Below are 24,036 nucleotides of genomic sequence, written 5' to 3'. Positions count from 1 at the left end.
CTACTTCAGCCCTCCTAGCCTTTACTAACACCATAAACCATAATCGCAACAATAATTATATATCCTCAGCCCTCTTTTGGATCTTTCCAAGGCATTCGATATGGTTGATCACCAACTTTTAATCCACACCCTGCAAACATTCTGTCTAGATACTGGAGCCCTCCAATGGTTTCAGTCCTACCTGAATGGTCGACAGCAGGCTGTCCTCTGGCAGAACAAACTCTCTAACCTTCTACCTAACACCCTTGGAGTACCACAAGGCTCTATACTAGGGCCCTTGCTGTTCTCCATCTTCATTAATGACCTTTATACTGTCATCCCAAAAGTCAGCTGCATCCAATATGCTGATGACTCTACTCTGATTTGCTCAGCCACATCTCCAGTAGAGTTATGGTCAGCTACCCAGACCACCTTTAATACAATAGAAAACTGGCTTTCTGAACATCGTCTGATCCTAAATCCCAAAAACTAAAATGCTGTTATTTTCACCAACACGTAGGTCTACCGCTTTCACCTTTACCATAAAATCAAATGATGGCACAATAATCTCCCTGACCCATCTACAAAACTATTAGGTGTCATCATAGACAATAATCTCAAATTTGACCTACATGTTAACCAAACTATCAAAACCATCAATAAAAAACTAGGTCACTTTACAGAATAAAAGCCTTCCTAACCCCTCCAGCTAAAATTGCCATAGCTCGCTCTCACCTTCTTTCAACCCTTCTGTATGCATCCCCTCTATTCTCAAATTTGAACAAGACTGTCCTTAACAAACTCTCAATTTGCTACAACCACATTGCCAGGTTTGCCACTGGGCTGCCTTTTAGGACACATCATTGCATCAATCTAAATCAGCTTGGTTGGCTTGAACTACCTAGCCTAATCCAGTATAACCAACTGATTATGGCCTATAAAATCCTCTATAATCCGGACAATACTCCTGCACTTAAAAATATTATCACCCCCTATAACAATCCTAGACCGCTTTGATCCTCTAACAAACTACTAATTCAGACTAGCAAAATTAATAACACAGCCAGTGATTCTCTCTTTGCAAACTCTGTAATTAGATTCCTGGAACTCACTTCCAGCTAATATTACCTTACTTTCCACCTTAGGTCAACTTAAAACTAGACTCAAACAACATTTGTCACTTAACTGGCTATGTCAATGTATCAAGCCTGGCTAACTCGAATGTGTAAAAATCTGTTAACCAGTTTACTGTGTAATTTAATTTAATCCTGACTTGTGCTCAGGATTAACTGTAACCTGTGGAATTTGTTTAACTTGCTTACTTATGTAATCTCTGTAAATAGTCTGTTTGTAATATGTAATGCTGTTATTATGTAATGCTGTATCTGCTTACCCTTGGAGCTTTTCTCCCCGGGCCTCCGCTGAAAATGGACATTCATCCAGTCGGACTATCCCGGTCAACAAATGTAAAATAAAATAAAAAATAAATAAAATAGTACAGACTTTTTGTCTCTGGCTGCAATGAAAACTGTAAGATACAATCCTTATGGCCTAATACAGGTCATTTAATTTCAATCTATTTTCAAAGTATTGGGATAAACCTGTTCCAGTATCCTCTGTTAAAACATATACATTTAAACAGTTACAATAATATATTTATTTTTCTGTCCATCAGGGTATACTGTTGACATGTTTTTAACACTAGCAGCTTTACAAATACATTTTTCATCACAATCATCTGTATAAATCAGTCTGATGTACAAATGGCATATAATTCTTTACAAAATTCCAGCTAGCTTTGCTGTCATATGTTACACCTACTTCTCCTGGCATAGCTGTCAATATCTGACATCATCATACAGATTACTGAGGCCTGAATTCCGAAAATAATGACATATATTTATGACTTAGAAATTGCAGGTGAACACACATCCTGTTGTTCTAGTTACTTTCTAACTTTATAAGAGAATGTCAGGGACATGTTACTGGTACGGATCCCTGGTAGAAACAAATCTGTTTATTCTACCACTGTTTTTGCTGGTCGGTACTGGTAGATCTGACTGACTAGCATGAGACCCCACTTTAACAAGTTAAGCATGCCGTGTTTAACATTTGTTAAGGCTGGTTCTTGCGCTATAGTAGTACTTAACTGATTTGTCTTTTTCTGAATATCTAAATATAATCACTTCACTCCATGCACTACAAGATTGTAATAGAGATGATAGTACAGGGTATATGGTGGCCTTCACATAGTAACAGAGAGTATATTGCCTGAGTGAAGACAGTAGAAGAAATATAAAGGAGTGTTGAAGTGTATGTGGAAGACAGGCTACAACTGTCAAGAACAGGGTGCAATGGAGATTAACCTGATTCTGGACTGATGAGTTTTAAATATATAAAATGGTATTAAAGAAATTTATGCTTCAGGTGGCCTGATGGCAAATTGGGCAAACATCATGGCAACAGCAGTAGTATGATAGACTAGCAAACAGAGTATACAGGAATAAGGTGATATTGATGGATGTATTGATGTGAGAAATTTGGTAGGGCTGTACTCAATGTTTCCTGATAGAAAACATTTCTGTCTGAGTAAAAGGGGTCAGAGTTGGTTGATTGACCATGAGGAGGGTGTATATCTCATATGAAAATGTAATATAATGAAGTGGTGCAGGAGGGAGATTAGGTAGTGTATGTCTATTTTATTGTCTAAGAGCAGTTTGTTAAGCATGCTTGCTTGGCCCACTGAAAGCAGCATTAGTGTTAGCTAAATGCAACTGCTGCACACAAGCACCACATCGTGATGACCTTATTGATGAGAGAAGATATTGGTAAAACTAAGTTGTCATAAATATGGATGGGATAACAAGAACATTACAGATTAGAGAAGATGAGGGAGAGTTGACATGGCCTTGTTTTTCTAAGGTGTAATGCCTTTTAAGAGTAATGCCTTGATAATATGATATAAAATCATTTTAAAGTAGATGGCATAATGCTAATACACAAACATGGGGTTTGTGTTCTTTACAGTAGTTGGAAAGAGAATGCCCTATTAAAGGGATAGCTAACAAATATAATGCTGTGATTAATAACAGGAAAGCAATAACAAAGTAATATCAAGGTGATTGTTTATTTATGTATTTATTGACAAGAGAATAGGAACTGAGGATTGTAAGAGCTGATGGCAAATTATGAACATTTACATGATGTCTGCATATGTCCTGTGCAAGATAAATATTGTGATGATTTAAGTTCACTAAAGAAGACTTTTAACAAAAATTATAATGGATTTTAATATATCCCTAAGTGTAATTGTTCTATACAAAAGTATTTAACCTTTGTCACACTCTTAAATGGCATTCTTTAGACTATTATATGCTTATTTCTAGGTGCTGAATTAAATCAACAAGACAGAAAATGTTTATACCACCGGACCCTAAGCAAGAGTTGAGGTCAGCCCCTCCTCATCATTTATCAAATATTGTTCTATTTCTCTTCTTCTAGTATTCATTTGCATTTTAACCAATACAATCCAGTTCATTGGGCACATTCCTTAACTTCAGCAATCTCTTTGATCATCTGCATCTCCTTTATCATTCTTTGTACCCACTGAGCTTATCTTTTGTGGCTACATTAGATTTCCAGTTGCTTGTGATGTACTTTTCTTTCACCATGATCAGGGATGTTGCATTTTGTGATCCTCCTTCAGAGCTGACTACGGAATCGTGATTCTGCATACACCATTTTCTTTTTTCTTTTCCTAACTGAAATTTTTCACTGATGAGCCTTGTAGTACTTATTCATCCTCCTTCAAAAAGCATTTCAAACTCACACAATCTGAGAACATATGGCTCCACAAACCCACCATCCCATTATTGCATCTCCATTGGAGAAGTCCTTAAATGAAGAAAAGTGGCAAGTTATACCGCATCACTATGTAAACAAACTGGTAAGTAGTCACATTTTTGGCCAGTTAAATGCTGCTTTTATATTTGTAACAGATGACAATAAAAGGCTGTTGTTATCAGCTTTACTAGATGTATAAAGAAATGACTGTTTGTAATAAGCAGAGCTGCTGAACTCGTTTGGGACGTTTGACACCTAAACAAGAGTACTATGGTTCTGGAAATTACCCAGGAATTGCATCTTTGAATAGTTAATAAACCTTGTTATGTTACCACTTTGTGCAGAATATTTAGTTATACCACAAAAGTCTTTTTTAGCAACTTATGATTAACCCAATTCAGAAAAATTCAGCGGGAAAACACAGACAGTGTTTCTGTAGACTGAAAAGTCATTGACTTTCAGCATTGTTATTTCTGCTAAATGTAGAAAGAAACCTCCTCACATATTACATATAGGTTCTGTCTTATTGTGAGGACACAAAATGAATTTCAGAAACATGAACATACTGAGAAATAGTCCCTGTCGTGCCCATTTTGGGAGGTCTTTTAAATTAAAATATGTAAGATAAACTGGAAAGGCTTTGATGTGTCAGTGTGATACAACATTTCAAAATATTTTGAAAAAAATATATAAATATATTTTAATAGCTTTTGGATGGAGTTGGCAAGCAGAAATAGAATAGGTAAGCCAACCAGATGTCTGAGATCAAAGTTTGTTTCTCAGCCACATTGGTGTTTGGCATTTGATAAGAAAAGAATGTGGTCTTAAACATCACATGCATTATTCTATGTCTTTTACAAACCCATATCAGAGGGTTGTCAGTGCATGGATTTTAGGTCTTCATTTTGCTGCATAGTTGTAAATAAGTTTGCGACTAACAGACTGGAATTTATGCTCACAACAAAGAAATCAGTTTTGGTGAGCAACTGTAATATGTTTTCAGGCGTTTTAAGTTTTCATATATTTCTGAAGCACGTTTTATCAGATTGCTCTGTAGTGTTTCACTTGGACTCAATTTATAGTTAAGTTTTGATGCCAAAATAGTACATTGATTGTTTAGTCAACTTGGAAGGTGTAAATTGTGACCACTAGTAGGTTTTTCATTAAAGACAACTAAATCCTCTTCTTTTTGCATCATAATAAAATTATTCAAAGCTGTAAAAAAACTGAGACTTGTCTTTATAATACAAAAAGTAATGGGTACTTGATGTCTTCTGTCACAAAATATATACCCGTTTTTGTTCTACCACCATAGTTCTGGGTATGAACAAGAACTTGAGTCAGAATATTAAGGTACACTGTACAGGAAATGGTATAATATTCAGACCTTCTTTCTTTTTCCTGTCCTCTTTATCTCAATGCAATGTTTTAAGTCTTTGTATCTTCTCATTTATATGTGATCTAACAGTTTAAGCAAATATGATGCCTGAAACAGTCTTATTCCTATGAAATAGTGTGACCTGTATGATGTACTGTTTCAGGCAGCATAGTGCTTATTGTTACTGGTATGACTAGAAACTGACAGAGAAGAATTGCACCTTTAAGCAGAATGGATGGGATTGGGATACATCAAAGGTAATTTTTTTCTTCCTGATTTGAGTCCTGCCCCACTTTAGGCTTTCACATAAGCACCCATGTCCCTGTTGTCTTAACAGATGCTTCTTTACATTTGCACATGTAAAATTCCTGTATTTTTTAACAGTACATTATGTTGTAGTTTTCCCATGTCTAGGGTATTTCTGGACCCTGATAAACATTGGTTCTTTTTCAGGTAACATTGTGAAGGTTTTTAGTCTGTCTGTTTGTGGTTCTCTCACCTATCTTGAATGTGACAGCAGGTTTACATTGTCATTACACAACCACACCTTAACTTTCATCCTTTTAAGCAGCTCAGTGGACTCGATGGCAATTGCCTTTGTACTATAGTGGTCACCAGACCCATTCCCTATCCTGTGGACATTCTAGTTATTGATTAGTTTTTTTGAAATGTTATTGTCAATGTTACTTATTAAAAGAACACACAGATGTGTACGAATGATAGACATTCAGTTTATTTTATTTTATTTAATCTGCATCAGTTTTTGCATGAAGTTTTCAGAAGCTTCAATCCTGGTTAGTTTGCATGCATGTCAGTACTGTATTAGCTGCATTTAGAATATAGTAATGGCTGTGTTTAGCACTTGCAGTTAGTTACTGTGCAAAATAATATCAGTCATATCTTACTAAGGTTTTATTTTTCTTAATAAATTAACAACAGTGGTTTCCCTTGACATTCGTACAATGTACTTGCTTTTCAGTGGAGGTATTTATTTATTTATTTATTACATTTGATTACCAGATGGCCCGTTTTCAGTGGAGACCCAGGGAGAAAAGCTCCAACAAATTGTAAACAGTTACAAAATACAAAATATAGTACAAATAGATAAAGCAATACATAATTTAATGTGTAATGCAACTAAACAGAGACAAATGCATAGATGAATCTATTCACAAGGTAAAATAAAGTTATAACAGAATGTAAAAGTACAGAACATCATATAGAATCAGAAAAGATTTTTGTTTTGTATATAAAAAGTCAGAATTACTGATATAGCAACAGGCTGAAAGAGAGAAATGAGTTAGGAAACAGTGTCGGAGGATAGATATACATTAGCCTGAGGATGTGCAGGAGCATAACCAATGATTTGAGAAATATTCTTTTAGGAGCTGTTTGAAGTTCTGAGTATCAGGTATAGATAGAATATGCTGGGGGAGAAAGTTCCAGGATTTGGCTATTGTGTGGCTGTATAAGGAGTCACCATATGAGTTATGAGTTTTGATAACTTTAAGCAGCACTTTGTCTGATGGCCTGAGTGAACTGAGATTAGTGTAAGATTGTACAAGGTCTGATAGAGCTGGACAGAAGTCAGGTTTATAAATGACTGAGTGTGCGACAGTTAGTTGATTCAGATAAAGTAAGTTAGGGAGTTTGATCCAGTTCAGTTGCTGAATTAGGTACTTTGATTTAGGGAAGAAAACATGCTTGATCTTTTGATCGCAGTCAAGTTCTAGTGATCCAAAGTTGTCATGAAAGCCATTCCACTAGTGGAACAAATGGAAACCTAGACTCAGTGAAACTCCGTGGGCTGTGTGGTGGCATTTTCACTTCTGTCAGCAGTGTGTTTGTTGTGTGGCAGAAGTGCATCTCAGAATGTTGGCTGGTGGGCTAGTATATCAGATTTTCAGGTGTCTTTTACTTGACGATTGGATGGGAGATAGGAAATTCACCCCGGGGATCATGTCAGTCGCCCTGCTAGACAGGAATGCATGGAAGTAAATATTGTGGGAAGAAATATCCAGGGAATTGTTATGGCTAGGCTTTATAGATCCTAGAGCCGATAGCTTAGTACCAACCTATGAAACTATTAAATTTAAATTAGTATATTGGGATATGGCAAATTAGCTTTAGGCCTTTCTTTAGTCCCCGAAAATTGCATCTGTATTGAACTTCCAGCTATGTGATCATTTTGGCTTTTGGAATGGTTGTCCTGTTTCAGCTTGAAGAAATGGACCATTCAATGGTCCTGAAGACATGGTGTTCTGTCCTCCCCACTTCTGTAAATAAATTGTGGATATTGCTGACATGTGCACTGAGCAGCTGTATGTCAGTCACCTTTCCAGCTTTATCCCTTCCTTCATCCTACCTCCTACAGGGAAACAATCTTTTTCATGCTCTTTACATCTCCCTATGATGCATGTCAGGCATCTTCAGTTCATTCCAAAACCTAGGTATGACCACCAACCAGACATTTAACCCCTGAGGCATTACTTCTGCATTGACCTTACTATTTTTGCCCTGTACATGTGTGTAGCAGTACTGATGTGAAGTTCATGAGTAACTTGTTGGGATCTGTGAAGGCTGAGACTGGACTAGACAGTAGTGTACTGCTGTGTAAGGAGAATGAGTCTCAGACGGAGACCAGAGTCTGGGTAGAACTCTGTAAGGGAAGTTTATGGGGGCAGGTAGAAGTGTGTATTTTCAAGGTACAATTAGTAGACTTGTCATGTTGCATGTTCAACAGGCAGAACAGCACATGATGCAGTCCAGAAAGGTGGGCTGGTATGGAAGGAACTAAGGAAAGAGTAACTGTTTAACAATTAAGTTAGAATGAGCACCTTAGCAGACCAGCACCTGCAGAAGGAGGCTGTGGGAGCCATTGTATGACAGAGTTCCTTGCTAACAGGGAGGGCAAGGTAGGAAATGGTATTAAAAGAAAGAACAGCCAAAGAGGTAAAATGGAAGATAATTTAAGAGCAGTATAAGCAGTCTGAACTGAAGAGATTTTTGAATCAGTACCACAGGAAAAAGAAATTATACTGTCTTTTGAATGAAGTTGTGAAGGAGACACAGACTTTTTATTTACAGAACAGAGAAGGGAGTGGAGCCTTTTTATGTGTTAGGATTCATGGAGGTTGTTTGTGTGTGTGTGTGTGTGTGTGTTGTTGGCATATGTGTGAGTACGTATGTGCATAGTCATAAAATGCACACACTGACACAGACACACACACACACACACACACACACACACACACACACACACACACACAAAGATTCTTATTGCTTAGTTCTGCTGTGATATCTGTTCTTCTTTATAGGTTAGTACCTTTCAAACTCCACTTTGCAGATATTGCTCCCTGAGAAAAAGAACTGACCCTAGACAGCCTAGACTTTCCTTCTCAGGCCCCACTTTTAATGACACTGCCCTACCCTGTTGCACATGTTCTGCTCTGCATTTAAGAACATTACAGCCCACATTTCTGGAAAAAGAGTTCTAGAGTAATGATTGCAGATAAGTGTGTAGACTTTCTGCTGGTTGATAAATGGCAGATTACAATAAAGTGAATTTAAATGAGTGAGAAGATTAAATTGTTAATTTACATACAGTGACAGTTTAATCTGTTATAAATTCACTTGTGCACTTTTGTTGATATTTTATTTAACTATACTTGATATGAGTCCATATTACAGTCTTTTATATGTTTGTAATGACCAGGTTTGTCAGTTACAGTTTATGGTAAAATTGGTTTAAGTAAAGCAATGTCCTCAGGAATGGTTAATGAGGCTTCAGCTTTTAAAGCTCTGTTTAGTGAGGGGTGAGCAGAAGGATTTAAGGTTAACTGATTATTCTAGTTGTAAAATGAGATGTCATTGTAACATATACATGTGTTTGTAACTTCTATATTCTTTACTCTCTCTTCCTCTCCAACTCTGACCAACGGTAAGATGGTGAATGAAATAAGAGAGCAGGGTGGTGTTTATAGCACTCTGCTTAATCAGTGGTTGGACAGGACTCATAATGTTCTGTCTTTCCCATTTTGCTTATACGGTTTGAATCATGGCTTGCAGTTTTAGGTGCTCAAAGTGCCAGTAATCATGTCTTCAGCTGGACAAGTGGTGTAAGTGTTTCTAAACTGGATCTTTTGTCGCTGAATCCTGCTAAGCACGGGTTAATTACCATGCCACCGACTAACTTGTTGATTGAGTTTTGGTGTTTTAAGAGCAGTAGACAAAGGCAGGAAGAGCTGGTCTCGAATTGCAGTGGAAAATTGTTGCTAAATAAAATCACAGTAATTGACACTGTGTCACAGATGGAGTGATATGGGCACACGTGACTCAGTGAGGCAAGTGTGATTTTTTTCCACTTATTAAATGCTCTGTCAGAGTGGAATTAAACACTGCAGTAGTGCTTGTTTAAACCATTTTACAACTTTTATGTGCCTGTGTGTGTGTTATATATATTCACATGTGGGCATTTTATAGTACTATCAACTACTTTTGTCGTGAGTCCTATCTAACAGAAATATTTTTATGGTAAACAAAAGCAAATAAATAAATAGCAGCTGTAATTTATGCTAAAACGATTTCTGAGTTTCAGACTTTATTTTTAAAGGAACATTATTCACTATTCACTAAGGAATGAGAAAGTTTGTCTCTCAGGAGAAATTCCTTCTTTATGTCTAAAGTGATCTATGAGTTTACTCTGTATCAGTCCAGTCAGCATCTAGTTTTCTATTTTAAGTATGAGTGCAAAGGGAAAAGTGTTTTGTCTTGTAAAAGTATTCACAAGCTTTTAAGATTTTATATATAGAGGGCAAAACCCATTAGTCAAGTTGGTCAATTGCCCCATTATTTTATAAAGGGGAAACGAGGATATTTAGTAAAAAACAGACCATTTCCTACAGGTTACTTACTTAGGTTATCTAATTGCATTGTTTTCTTGTTACAATAAGCACAAATGAACATTCCTTGCTGGTTAGGGTTTACTCTACCAAGTCATCAGCTATCTCTTCAACCATCCTAATATATGTATTCAGAATATCTGTGGGACTGCTAAAGAGCCAACTGCCAACTCACCGACAGATTCTGAAAACAGGCTTTGCTGCAGCAGTTCTTTACGGAATGGTCGCCCATCCTCCCTTATGGAGCCTGTCAACTGCTTTGCTTTGTAATCTCAGATTTACAAATCATGTAGCAGCAATCCTTTTAATGTGCAGCTGTATGACAACACACAATAGTTTCAATTCATAGTGAATTGGCTATGCCCATGTACCAACCCTGATTAAGTTATAAACTGAAAGCATATTATGTAATTATCATAACTTGTAACTACGTCACCAAGCTCTGCTTCCAATCTGATGTCTCTTACTTTTAATTGTGTCTGTCCATGAGAATTGTGACTCCCTACTAGGGAACACTACTAAGCCATTGTATATAATCACTTTGTTTTTATAATTGTTTGCTAACTTCTGTGTAATCTATGTAAGTTTGTCTATGTGGAGCTTTTCTCCCCGGGCCTCCGTTGAAAATGGACATGTATCCTTTCAGACTATCCCGGTAAACAAATGTAAAATAAAATAAATAAATAAAATAAATAGCAGGAGATGTACAAATAATAGGATCACTAGTGCAGGATAGTGTGCCTTCCTCCTGCTTGTTGCTACTGAATACATACACTGGGCTTATTAACTACCATAACTATTACTGAACCCCCTTTAAGGTCTGCCTCTCCATTTGTAACTAACATTGGTTGATCATAATTTGTACTAGGACTTGGGTTTTGCTGTGTTTTATATACAAGTAGTACTTAAGTACTGTGCCTTTCTCATTTATTGTATGTGTTCATATTTGTTTCTTTTTTTTTTTGCATTGTATGTATGCTTATGAACATTCTACTTCTGTTTAAAAGGCTTTTCAGCCTCACTTGTTGATGTAGTCTCCATACCGTTTTTAAAGGGCAACAAAATAAATAGAAGAGAACGTACAGAATGTTCTGTATTATAGCTGGACTGTCCTTTAACTACTTTGTCTCACAACTGTATTGTCACACTCTAGAGTCACAACTGGGTATTGTGAAGCACCCAAAGTGTTCATGCCTTACAAGACTGGGGACTGTCAGTTATATTTGTTCAACACATATAACCCAGGATGTGTTATAGGACTTAAGAAATAAAAATATTTTGGGGGTTTAGAATCATTCTGAGTGGATTCATTTTAGGTGTACTGAAGAACACCTCTTAGAGAGATGTTCAGATTCTTTCTTTCTGCACCCATTTCATAAGGTGAGTTATTGCACAACCCTACCCTCTGTACTTATTTATGTCTGAAATTTCTCAAGAGTGGTGTTAACCTTTTCACAAATTTATTTTTAAACATTTCCTTACCATAAGTTTTACTGTGGCAGATTTTCCAGGGCTTCATTTGCTTGCACACCTCTTGCTTTTTGTGAACAAGTAGGTGGATTTGTAGAATTTAGACTGACACACACATACTGTGAGTGGAAGTAAAGTGAAACATTCATGCCAGCCATAACTTCATGGCATGCAGCCATCTTTGTGTAACCTCATTTATAAATTTGTCATTGTTGTGACCAGTGGACAGATTGCCTTTCTGTGCAGCTGCTTCATTCTTTGGTTTGTGCATTTATATTTCCTTTAAATTTCTGACTCTGTTTGGTGTTTCTTTTGAAATAATGTTTTTAATAAATCCATTATTAATGCCTTTTGCGTTTAGTTCTTTCTCTTTTCCTGTCAAACAATCAGCTCTACTTGTGTAATTTAGTATCTAGCTACAATGTATGCCTTGCAGGTATGACTAGGGAACTTGACTTAGTCTGTTCTGCCTTTGTATGGGTCCTGTCTTTTATGTTTTCTCATATTGCTTTGACAAGATTAGTAACTGACACAAACAGTTATGTCATTGCTCTTCTCTGCAAATGTTGCGCAGCAGCTCTAACTAATCAAAGTACCCAGGATTTACTCCGACTTCCAAACCTTTACGCTTCATCACAAGACACAATTATCTGTTGGTCTTACAGTCCGTTTTTATTACTTTTGTTCCATCCTTCTGTCATGGCTGTGGCTAGCTGTTGTGATAGTGACCTTAATTGGGAATTCTTATTTTCAGCATTTTATCCTTTCCATTTATTGACTGTTGTAATGTACCTTTCTCTGGCCCACCTACACTTCACTCTAGTCTGTACTTTTGTCGTTCTTCATTATAAGGTAGATAGCTTTTCATTGCACCATCAGTTTCTACAAGCAGACACATGATGATGACCTCATTGTCCTTACGTTCTCACAACACTACATCTGATGACCACCTCATTACTATTCTGTATTCACAAGCACATGCACGAGGATCATCTCAGTCTTTTTTTGTGATAATAAGGATGTGCATGATGACCATCTAAGTGTCCTTCTGTGCTCACAAGCACGTGCATGATGACCATCTAAGTGTCCTTCTGTGCTCAGAATATTCCCATAAAAAAGATGATGCTGCTGTTTAACATCTGTATTTTCTAGTGTCTGACTTCAGTATACTTCAGTGGGAGGCTAGTGTTGGCATAAATAGCATGACTCCACTTAACACAAAAAAAGCAGAATTTTAGTGCTTTAAAACATGTAAGCACCACCCTCTTACAGTAAATAAATAAATAAATAATGCCCTGGTACAAAGAGCTATGCTTGCATTTAAACAACTCAGACACTGATTAAGGCCTTGACTCATACAACAATTAAATGCATAAAATTTGTGTGATTTAGAATGTGTGTACAGGAAGTGAAGAAACTTGATAAAATGTACTTTAAAAGCAAAGCAGCAAGCTGCAGACGTTGCAGGGAAGGATAATAAATGTTTTGGTCTTTTTGTGATATTGACATTTGCTGGCAGACTTTCCTCATAGCTTCTCTTTCTTTGTCTTCTCAGGCTGGATGGCAGATCTGGGCACAAATCATGGATTTTTGTGTCCTTGCCCTGTACATAGAAACTACACTGAGGGCAGAAGAAAATAAACTACACTTTGGATTTTTGTAAGTATAAAAATCCACACTCCTGTAATCCCGGTCAGCCTCTCTTCATGCCACTCAGTGTCATCATCTCGCTGTTCCTTAGTCTCACCCCGCCTCTCACTGTCACTGCTCCCGTCTGTCTGCCTCTCACTTTCCATTTCCTCTCCATCTGTCTCTCACATACAGCCATTCCTTCTTGGTTATGGAGGATGCAGACCTGATTCTGCACAAACGTTGCTGGTTCCTCTGTACATGTGCTCTCATGTACTGCAGCAGTCCGTAGTAACTGCACTTAATCTGCTCTCCACTCTAGGCTTGGTTCTTACTATGGATCCAGACTAAATGTGAGTCTCTGCTGCAAGCAGTAGCTGTTTGGCCCAATCCCCATATCCTGAAGTACGCATAAAACTTTGTCCCCACCTTTCATCTTGACATTCTGATGCAACACGTATGTCTTGTAAGCTCTTAGTGACAGCATATTAATGACATAATGACAGCAGGCTGTAAACCCTTTTCACACTCATGAGGAGAGTGTTGGTTTATTAAAGTAAAGACATTGTTTAACTCATACCTCTCAAACGCTTAACGCTACAATCAGGGACAAAGCCAAAAATAATGGAGGGGTGAAAGGCCCAAAATTAAGGACAGTTTTTAAATATTGCTCTTGTCAACTTAGAATGTTGCTATTGTAACATTTTTTTGCATTAGAATCATTATTTACTCACAGCAGTACTCGTTGACTTACAAGAAAACACAAAAAATTTGAGGGACAGACGGAACATTCTGTGTAATTCTGGACAGTTGAAAGGTATGGCTTAACCTTGCTTTAATGGCTAAAATACATTTTTATTAGTTGACTAAAAAAGACAGATATTAGGACATCAGGGGATTCTGGGATATGGTGATTTTGTTTAAAGGGGTGAAGGAAGGACAAAGCATTCACAATGCTGCAACAGACAACACACTTACAGTGAAAACACACAGCAAGTGCATTGTTTAGGAAAAGTAATGTGTCACTTTATAGTCCTGTTCGACTCTACTTCCAGTGTGTCTGGCCTTGGATCTATAGTCCTCTAAGCTATCTACTTTACTGAGACCATATTGAATTGCAGGCAGTATTTAAGGGGAAGCCTAAGCAAGTCCAAAAAATTATGTATGCAAAACTGTCTGGTAGTGTTTTTTGGTTATATGGGATCAGTTGAAAACTACATATTGATAGTCAACAAATGCAACAAATAAATGCTAATGTATTGTGCAGCAGTAGTGACAGCATATCATATTGAGCCACATCTTGCTATTTGAGGTGCGAGACACATACTATTTTTCCTAATTGCAAACGTGATACTTAGGGTTTTTTTGCTGACTGTGCCAGTACTGTCTGCCAGTCATCTGCCCCATCTAAGCCATTTGTTCCGTAATGAAGCGAGGATTGACTGGGACGGGATGGGATGGGATGGGATGGGTCGTCATTCAGTCAGCCATCAGGAGTGGTTCAAGGGCTTTTACATTTAGGTTGCTCTTACTATTTGCTCATGACCAAGCAAGCAGTGGAAGGAATCCACACAATGTGATGACCACTCTTGTTATCCACACTTGAGTAAGCGACATTGACAGCAAGCAACCCCACCGCCACTCTGAAGCTCAGGAAGTGATTTTCCCATGTTCCACCATGAAAATTGATCTTCTCTTTGCACTACCAAAGTTTCTTTCATGAGGAGGGGTAAATGGGCCATGCCCATTGACTCATTTTCTGGCTCCTCCACTTCTGGAGGGCTGCTAATCAAACCTCAGTCACCTGTGTCACAATCAGGGCTCCATTCATCTGTGCCATAGAGCCAAACTACTGGGCTTTCTCTTTGGTTGAGGGAGGTCCAATGCAGCAGAGTCAGAGGACCTATGTTTTATGTAATTGGTTTATGCTATGAATGTCCATAACAGGGCATGTTGCCTTCAGATGTGTAGCTAGCCTTTATTCGAGATGGCTTGTTAGAAAAACCATCTTTTTATGTTAAGAGTATGAATGAGCTCCTGATAGACTCGCATTTAGTAATCAGTCAGAGATATGACACTGTAGAACATATTTACAGTTCCTGACCTTATTTGTTGTATATTATTTTTTTTACTGGAAGCAAGGAGTAAGCAAGCAAATGCTGGGCTTTATGCTTGTCAGTCTCTACATGTTTTCCTCAACAGGCACGGTTGACTGAGGCTGTGTTATTTAGATCTGGACTTGGGTTTAAGATGGATGCCACTGTTACCACTGTCCTTCATCCTACATCAACCTAAGTGTAAAGTAATAAAGCCAGTAATGCTATAATAGAGAAGCTGCAGACTGAAAAAATTGGCACAGTTTGAAAAACTACCAACACCATAGCTAGAGAGAATAATTTCAAAGGCCTAACAGCTGTTTACACTTGGTGAGATACTGCAAATCATACATATACTTTTCTTTTTGTTAAGAATCATCAGTTATATGGCTACTACTCTAGATGAATGCAAGATATCAGTGTGGGCAATGTTGACAGCACCTTTAGTAGTCCTGGCAGTAGTGAGTCCAAATCAAGAAAGTAAAATAGAGAAGAAGAGCTCTGCATGAAAAAGAACTGAATGTGTATTGTAAGACTGGTAAAAAGCTGTTTAAAATGTAATACGGAGCTTGTTAAATACTGTGAAGACCAGGGATCTGTTCCTTACCTGCAAGATGGAGACCACGGTAGGTATGGGTGGTACTTTTTGCTCCTGACCTGCATTGTCACATCTTTTGGAGAAGAATAAATTGTTTGTTTTGTTTTAATACTCTGAAAACGTGAAGTACTTTTAATTGTCACTCTTGGTTTTGGGGTGAATTGCTGAGTTTGCCCTGCAGGTTGTATGTAGTGATATATTTTGCATGAAATTAAGCTTTTTAAGCACTTTGTTTCCTGTGGTTTGTGAGAGAAAGAGAGGGATTATTGAATATCCTCATGTCTGCCCACTAAAGAGTGTCATTCAGTGACTTAATCCAGCCCAAATCAGTAATAATCTCAGCAATAGTACCAAACAAAGATGTACACTATAGGTCAGGAAATACTAGATTTCGAAGGAATTATGACAAGGCCTGATTTAGCATAAGAAGGGCCTCTGAATCCTTAGAAGGTTCCTGTGTGTCATCCACTGTGGACTTAGAAAATGATACATACCTATGTTGTGTTTAAATAATTAAACAGAGAAATGACAACTCAATTGTCACCTTCCTGCCCACTTGGTTAGCCTTTCCAAAACCATCCTTAGACTCTTCTCCAATCCTCTGCTGCTGCACCTGTCTTTATATCATCATTGAAAAGATTGTTCCTGTTTTCTGTTCCCTCAAAAATATTGTAAACATACACTGAAAGAGTACTGGACCCAGGACTGACTCCACTGTTAAAGCTCTGTGTATCCTATCTGTTAACTATGTGGCAGTCAAGCTCCTTTTTATGGGAAGGTAACTGTAGCAATAAATTGTAACATTTAGGCCTCTCACCAGGGAAGCTACACGGGTCCTGACATTTATTTTGTATAGCTGCCTCTCTCTTGTTAAGGCCAGTGTTTGTCTCTTACCATAATATTCTCTGGCATTATTCTCCCATTTAAGAAACATTACCATACATACTTTCTGATTCTTCTTCTTGCAGATTTGAAACCATTAACTACACAGTCATTTGTTTATTTATGTGTGAGTGTGTTATATTTGAGTATATTGGATTTGGTAGCAAGGCATTGGTTTCCATTCAAGTATTTTGAAACAAGTCAGTAAAAAATGTTTTCTTAAATATTTTAGGTCAGGTTGTTGTTGTTCCTCAAAAATGTGTTTCTACTGATTTGTTTGCCTCAGTGATCACTGCTGTGTGTATGTGTGGGATCTCTACATCTTAGAGAAAACAGAGTGGCAGAAATACACATTTTAAAGTGCAATTTGCTTTTTCTCTGAGATACAGGAGTCTCAGAGTTAAAATATTGTGTTTATTTGTGTGTAGATGAGGCCAGTTTACCTTTCATGATGATACTGTTGAGGTGTTTAAGTTCACTGCTTTACATTTCACTGAGAGATAGGGGGACCCTAGGCTTTAAAGAGCTGATATTTTCTGAGATTTAGCATGAGAACTACATACTGACTTTTTTAAAAGAATATTTTCATCAGGAGGGTATGTCTTCCTCTTCTAAACCAGTTACTAAGCTGCCTATGGTACTCAGATTACCTCTTGAGACTCACGAGATTAAAAACATTGTTAAATAAAAAGAGATTGTATAGGTTATAGAAACTTTTTAAGAAAAAGAGCGTACCGTTAAGTCTGTTGATTTTATGTCTAAGACGAAAATGGAAGGAAACAGAGAAAATCAATTTAAAAGGTATCACAAAAAGAGTGCACACGCACATGCATTATCTGACCTAAAGATAAGTTTATCAGTGTCACGATACATTTTACTGCCTGTGCTCCTACTTGCTGTAATTGCTGTTTGTTATTGTTTTATCTGTATTCTCCTCACAGATGTAAAAAACAACTTGCATCCTTTCAGAAAACATTAACTTTTAGCCACGAAGAAACCAGTGCTTTGGCTTTTTATTGCCCTATAATCAGCTTGTCTCTATGGAAGCATAAGAACAAAAATGTAGCCCTCAGCTGCAGGCTTTTAAAGTCAAGCTGATCATTTATTGCTAAAGAAAAACTTTTCATTACATTCTGTGTTCTTTTATTTACTTGTTTCCACTTAAAACCTGTTATTAGATTAAGCCGTGGGTCCAGGCATTCAATTATACAAAAGTGAGACAAAACATGCCAGCTCTACATATATTATGATCTGTGTACTTTTACACCCCATCCCCACCTCAACAACCCAAGATTACAACCTATCAACTTAAATATGCTTTTGTCCAGCACTTTTTGCTCTTTTTGTATTGCAATGCCTATATTTCTTAATACTAAAAACAGAAGAAAGAAAGAAAAAAGGCATTTGTTTACTTTGGTATCTTTATCCCATACAGCAATATCTGAAAATGCTTTGCTATATAATATATAATTTATATTCATTCATCTAGTGCTCATTTCTAAACTAACAGAACTTAATCTATCCCCCACTATCTATTGATTCAGCAGCTACCTGTCCGATAGGCAATAATCTGTTAGATGGCTTTCTACACTGTTCCCTCCTCTGCCAGTCACCACAGGTGTGCTCCAAGGCTCTATCTTAGGACCTCTTCTATTCAACATTTTTACTAACAATCTTTATAAATCCTGCCCCAATTTAACTCTAATCCAGCATGTGGATGATTCTACAGTCATCGCCTCATCTGATTGTTTCTCAGACCTGCTTTCCAAAGTCTAGAAAACTTTCACAAATATTGAGACCTGGTTAACCAATAATTAGCTAATACTCAATGCTAAGAAAACTAAACTACTTCTATTTCTGCCTAAATCACTCTCTCATAATACCTCAGCCTTCACTGTCACCTCGTTAGACAACACCACCATCAATGTTGAATCTCATACCAAACTACTTGGGGTCATAATTGACGATAAACTAATGTTTGACCTTTATATAAATTACTGTATCAAAAATACTAACCAAAAGCTTGTCTTACTATACATTAACAATTTATTTATTTATTTACATTTGTTTACTGAGAAATTCCGACTGGATGCAGGTCTTTTTTCAGCAGATGCCCGGGGAGAAAAGCTCCACACAAAAGATATCTTACACCAGATAACAAAATATATCTTACACCAGAGGCAAGACAGTTACTCTCTTGCTTATCTCCTACCCTGTCTCTTCTATGACTCCCAAATCCTCACTAACCTACACATAACACTACTGAATAAGATGGAAAATACATATCACAAAATAGCTAGATTCGCCGCCAGTACTCAACCTAAATCCCATTACTGCCTGGCACTGAAAACACTGAACTAGCTTGAGTTCCCCGATCAACATCTTTTCTCTCAACTTAATATTATTCACTCCATCCTCTACAAACCCTCTTTCTGCCCTAACATTTCCAGCATCTTAAATTACTACCTCATGACTAGAAAACATAGAAGCACCAGCCACAACCTCCTTGACATTTACAAACCTAAAAATCAATTTCCTCTATCCACTGGAATAAGCTACCTTTAACAATCAGATTTATCACACAGCCCCACCCATTTAAAAATCGCCCTAAAAGTCCACTTTACTAATACCTGGAATTGCTCCCGTTGTGAAGATAGGTGAAGGCTGCCAGCCTAGCCAGATAGAACTTTGTAGATAATTCTGTCATTTGTAAATATTGATGTAAGCCACAGGCTTGTTTGTCTTAAATGTGAAAAGACTGCATTGGATATTGAACTGCAAAAAATGTAACAACAGTGCACTCTGATGTAACAAAGCTGACAAGTCAATTCTTTGATGTCAAAACTCGGAGCCGATATTTCTGGATGAAGGAATTCTGCCTATTGTTTTGAGGCCAGAGTTAATGGCTAGAATTTGCATGCATAATTTCTTTTACTGCTCTGGTTCCTGACCAGCTGCAAGATCAAAGGGGCTGTTAACCTCTGAGAGTCTGTTAGCCTGGGAACTAGAAAGAAATGATGTAATCTGAAATGAATTAGTGGTACTGTTTTATCAATTTAAGGACAGAAAGAATGAGATCATGAGAGCATTTGTCTTGAGAACATCCAACATCACCAGGACTGCCTGTATCTAGATGTAAGTAGGATTTTAGAACTGTGTTCTCTTAGATATAGCTAGGAAATAGGAAGATTAGTTTGTTTTTCTGTGATGTCAGAACTTTTGTACTGTATTATTTTAAGTATTTCTCTATGATCTCTGAACTCTTGACTAGCACTGTTTAGTAAAAAGTATTGTCCTGTGTTTTTATTATTTATTAAATATTTTTAAACCTTTCACCTGTGGCTGTTTTGTGTAGAGATCATTTAAGCTCAAAGCGTACATTGCATGTATATAGTGATACTGTACCAAGTCACTCCAAATAAGTTTTGACTGTTTGGTTGCACTTACCATTTGGATAATAATATTGCACAGTAATAATTGGACACCCTTCATAAGGGTCTTTGAGTAGCTAATAAATATTAGCTGGGTGGTGGCAGTGATTTCTACTGTATAGTCTGGGTAAAAGGGGCACAGCTGGAGAACCTGTGCCAGCCTTCCTCAGGAGTGTCTGTGTAGTTGTTTAAACTCTTATCTCAAAGTGTGGGTGTGTCAGCTACTTGGGCAGGGACACGAAGCACTGGTTGGACAGAGAAGGTGATGGAGGTTTTAGCTTGCCCACTAAGCTGAAATCTGGACCCTATAGCTGTGCCAGTGGGGAGTCTTATTGGGGACCTGGAGAGAAAAGGGGAAACCAGCCCCAGACTGACTGTGATCTCTGTGTGCTCTTAATGGAAATTGTACTTTACTGTGTGTGCATTTATTATCCTTTCCCTATATGGACGCCCCTCACTGGTGTTAGTGGTGAGGACTGAGGCTCCTTGATTGCTGGACCAGTGCATGGGCATCACACCTGTACACAACCACCGTGAACTTAATCACCTGACTCCCCCATTGCATACACAGCCCCTTTTCAATTCATACTTAATTCTAGCCACAGAACTCTAACCCCTAATCCTTTTTTCACTAAATTTCTCCACTACTCAAATTTACCTCCCTCCCTTCTTTTCCCACTTAGCTTGCTCTCCTCTGTCAGATTTCACTTGATTGTCACTACTACTACTCTCCTCTCTTAGTCATAAATTCAAAAACAAAACCTCTGGTGTTCCTTCTTTTATCCATAGTAACCCCTGCTTTTTTTCTCTTGACACCTAACCTTTTTCTATCACTTGCTCTCTCTATCAGCTTCCCTCTGCTTCTGATTACTGATGTACATGATGTTGCCTGTAAGAACTAAGATTTGATATGCAGTACTTTCTGTACTCCAAACTCTGAGTTAATTGTCATTACTTCCCCTCTAAAAGGGGAATTCCTTATGTTTTGGAGAGATATGAATGACTTTAACATATTGTTTTACTGTCTTTTTTAAATATCACCTTTTAAACTCTTATGCTACAAGTGGGAATCAAAGCATTATAATGCCTGTTTATATTACCTCATGTGTGCTGTACTGTTTGTAAACATTTTTATGGTGCATGTAATACTTTGTGGAGCTTTTCTCCCCGGGACTCTGCTGAAAAAGGGCGTAAGCTCAGTCAGACATTCCCAGTCAACAAATGTCAAATAAATAATAAATAATATCCTGAAAAGTTTTATAAAAATACTGTTAAGAACAAAAATTGTTTTAGTTACAGTTATCTTTTTCCTTCTTCGTCCTTTCCCCTTAGTGTCCATCTAAACATTAATAACATGAAATTGGGCAAAAGCCTTTCAGTCCCCCACAAATTTGACAAAGACAAAGACATTTTTGATTGCAATCAAAAAATACTGTTTAAACTTATTACTAAGTTTCCAAGCAAACAGTGTTCAAGAAACTCTCTAATTGAAGTGCCTGTAATTGAATGAAAGTTCTCATTGCTGTAATATAAAAACTTGTTAAAACTGAGATATTCAGAATAAGATATAGGCCTGTGGATCAATGATTTAATTCAAGGCACCCGCTATTGTCTGGGAGAAGAAACGATGCAACAGTCTGTGCTAAGAAATGGAAGTGCAGAGGATTGAGCTGCTTCCTGTGGACTACGGGTAGATTCCCTCAGCCCCATTTGCCTAGTGTGTGACTCTGAGCAAATGACTAATAAGGGACACTTGTGTCCAGTAATGTTGCTCTGTTAATGTGTAAAACATGGTCATTCAGATAAGTCCACCGTAGAGGTAGACCTCTGCACTTCTGGAAAATGTGAAGAGCAGCACGTGTTTGTCTGTATGAGTTGTACATGCTTGACTTCATGTAGTAAATAAAATACCTGTAAATAAGATTTTCAGTATGGTATCTCAATCAAAGAAGAGCTGAAATTATTCAATTTGTCTGTCCCAAACAGTAAAGAAATTTGCCCAAAACTTTAAAAGCAGTATGCAGCTTGTTAAAGGAAGCCTAAAGAATACTTACCCATTCGTATTTTTCTAAACAATCTTGAAACACATGGTGAGACAGGCAAATTATATTTATTCAGAATACATTAAATAGTTAAAAACTGTAAATGCATCTGAGATAACTACTAGAGTTATGCTCAGTAAGTGAGCAGCCCATTACCTACAACATATGATGAAAACCCTTAAAGCAGACTGGCACTAAGTGGTAAGGGACCTGGGATCACAAGTTAACTGCAACCTTAACTTCGACCACCATGTATCTACTGTAGTAAGGAAGGCTTTCTACATTCTACAACCTTTTGGAGAAGAAAGTCAATGTTTCCTGAAAGCACTGTAGTCTGATAAATATACATTCTACAACCTTTTGGAGAAGAAAAAGAAAGTCAATGTTTCCTGAAAGCACTGTAGTCTGATAAATATATATATATTAACTAAACATTCGGTGGTGTTTAATGCTTCAGTTCCCCGATGTGTATCAAAGCCTTGTTTCCCACTTTTCTTTAGCTTATTAACAATAGCAGGGAAGATGACTACAAACAACTGGAAAAAAAGAGGGTATTCCTTAATTTCCAGAATTTATAAATAATGTCACTGTCATAAAAAATATATACTGCTAAGATGTAACCTTTCAAAGTAAAAAAAAAAAACAACCCCAATTCATTTTGTTGTTTGTGTTTTTTTCTTTTTTATTGGTCCTGTTACATTTTCTTGGACTGCTCTATGTCAGAGTAAACAGACCATTCTGTGACTTAGAAGCTAATAATGCAAACTCAAAGTGGATGATGTTTTAGACGAAGAATGTTATTTAAGAGATAAGTCAACCAAAATAAATGAAGAAAAACACTCGACAAGTATAAGAAAGGGAACTCTGCAGATCAAGTCATATACATACAGGTATAAAGTTCAATAGACATTTATTTTATGTTATTTATTTACTTACTGTTTCTTTACGATGTAAGCGGACTAGCGTATTAATCTTTTTCATCAACAACCTGAGCTGAACCAGCAGGTTCCTAGGTGTGCACCAGGCTAATAACTTCTGGGGCCTTTTTAAGGCTAACCATGAATCCCACATCTCTGACAAGTTCTGCTACCCTTGATAAGTGTAAACAAGGGCTCATGAGGTGAAACATTTAAAAGCTAGGGCCTGGGAGATGAACCGTTAATAGGTTGCCTGTGTACCTTAGAGACATAGGTGCCAAACCAGGGATGAATTTCCTGTTCCCCATCCAATTGTCCAAGGTGCACTTGAATTGCATTGGAGAGGAACTCTGCTTCACATGGATGGGGAGCCTGTTACGGAAGAGGGTTAGTCTCTGGGACATACACCTGTCTGTTTAGCAGGTCCAGTTATATCATAGGCAAAGCTAGTTAAGTCTTTTGACCATATAATTCTGGTGCTGTTTGTTTAGCAGATATGCAGGAGGTTCATCAGGGTGGGGTCTGACAATACCTTGTATGCCAAACATAAATATCCTCTCAACCGCATGCACGAGACCGAATACATAGGACATGTTAATTGCTTCCTGCTTTATTTTAGTTAGGAACTTTTGTGGATGTTCCAATTGTTGGATATACAAAATGAGAACATAGCAAAATTCAGAACACACTGGTAAGACTCAGTGCAGACAGTGTAAAATTAAAAGATCCAGTAAGAGTGCATTGAGAAAAATAGAAAAAAAATATATACACAAAATGCAAGCTAAGTTGTGCATACAATACATTACAGTCATACATATAATGTATATACTCCTGTACACATATAAAATACTTTCATATACGATGTTGCAT

The 24,036-nt window shown here is 37.4% G+C and overlaps 1 protein-coding gene across 5 annotated transcripts in view; it reads left to right on the top strand.

The window, feature by feature from the left end:
- The window catches only part of LOC122794270 (RNA-binding protein Nova-1-like), a 494,050-nt gene that overhangs the window by 111,708 nt on the left and 358,306 nt on the right, over nucleotides 1-24,036 (top strand). For 2 of the 5 annotated variants that reach the window (XM_044062566.1, XM_044062548.1), the window contains exon 2: nucleotides 3,366-3,428. The exons of 2 other annotated variants lie outside the window; for them this stretch is intronic. The gene's annotated coding sequence lies outside the window, so the exon portion shown is untranslated. Of the gene's footprint in view, nucleotides 1-3,365; nucleotides 3,429-13,145; nucleotides 13,231-24,036 lie in introns of those variants that run through there. One more of the 5 variants, XM_044062557.1, reaches the window with a different exon arrangement.

The sequence above is a fragment of the Protopterus annectens genome, chromosome 1.part0 (genome assembly GCF_019279795.1).
Source record: "Protopterus annectens isolate FY-2018-M chromosome 1.part0, PAN1.0, whole genome shotgun sequence".
Classification (NCBI taxonomy): domain Eukaryota; kingdom Metazoa; phylum Chordata; order Ceratodontiformes; family Protopteridae; genus Protopterus; species Protopterus annectens.
The sequence above is the reverse complement of the archived record's forward strand: the minus strand, read 5'-3'. Positions and strand labels throughout refer to the sequence as shown.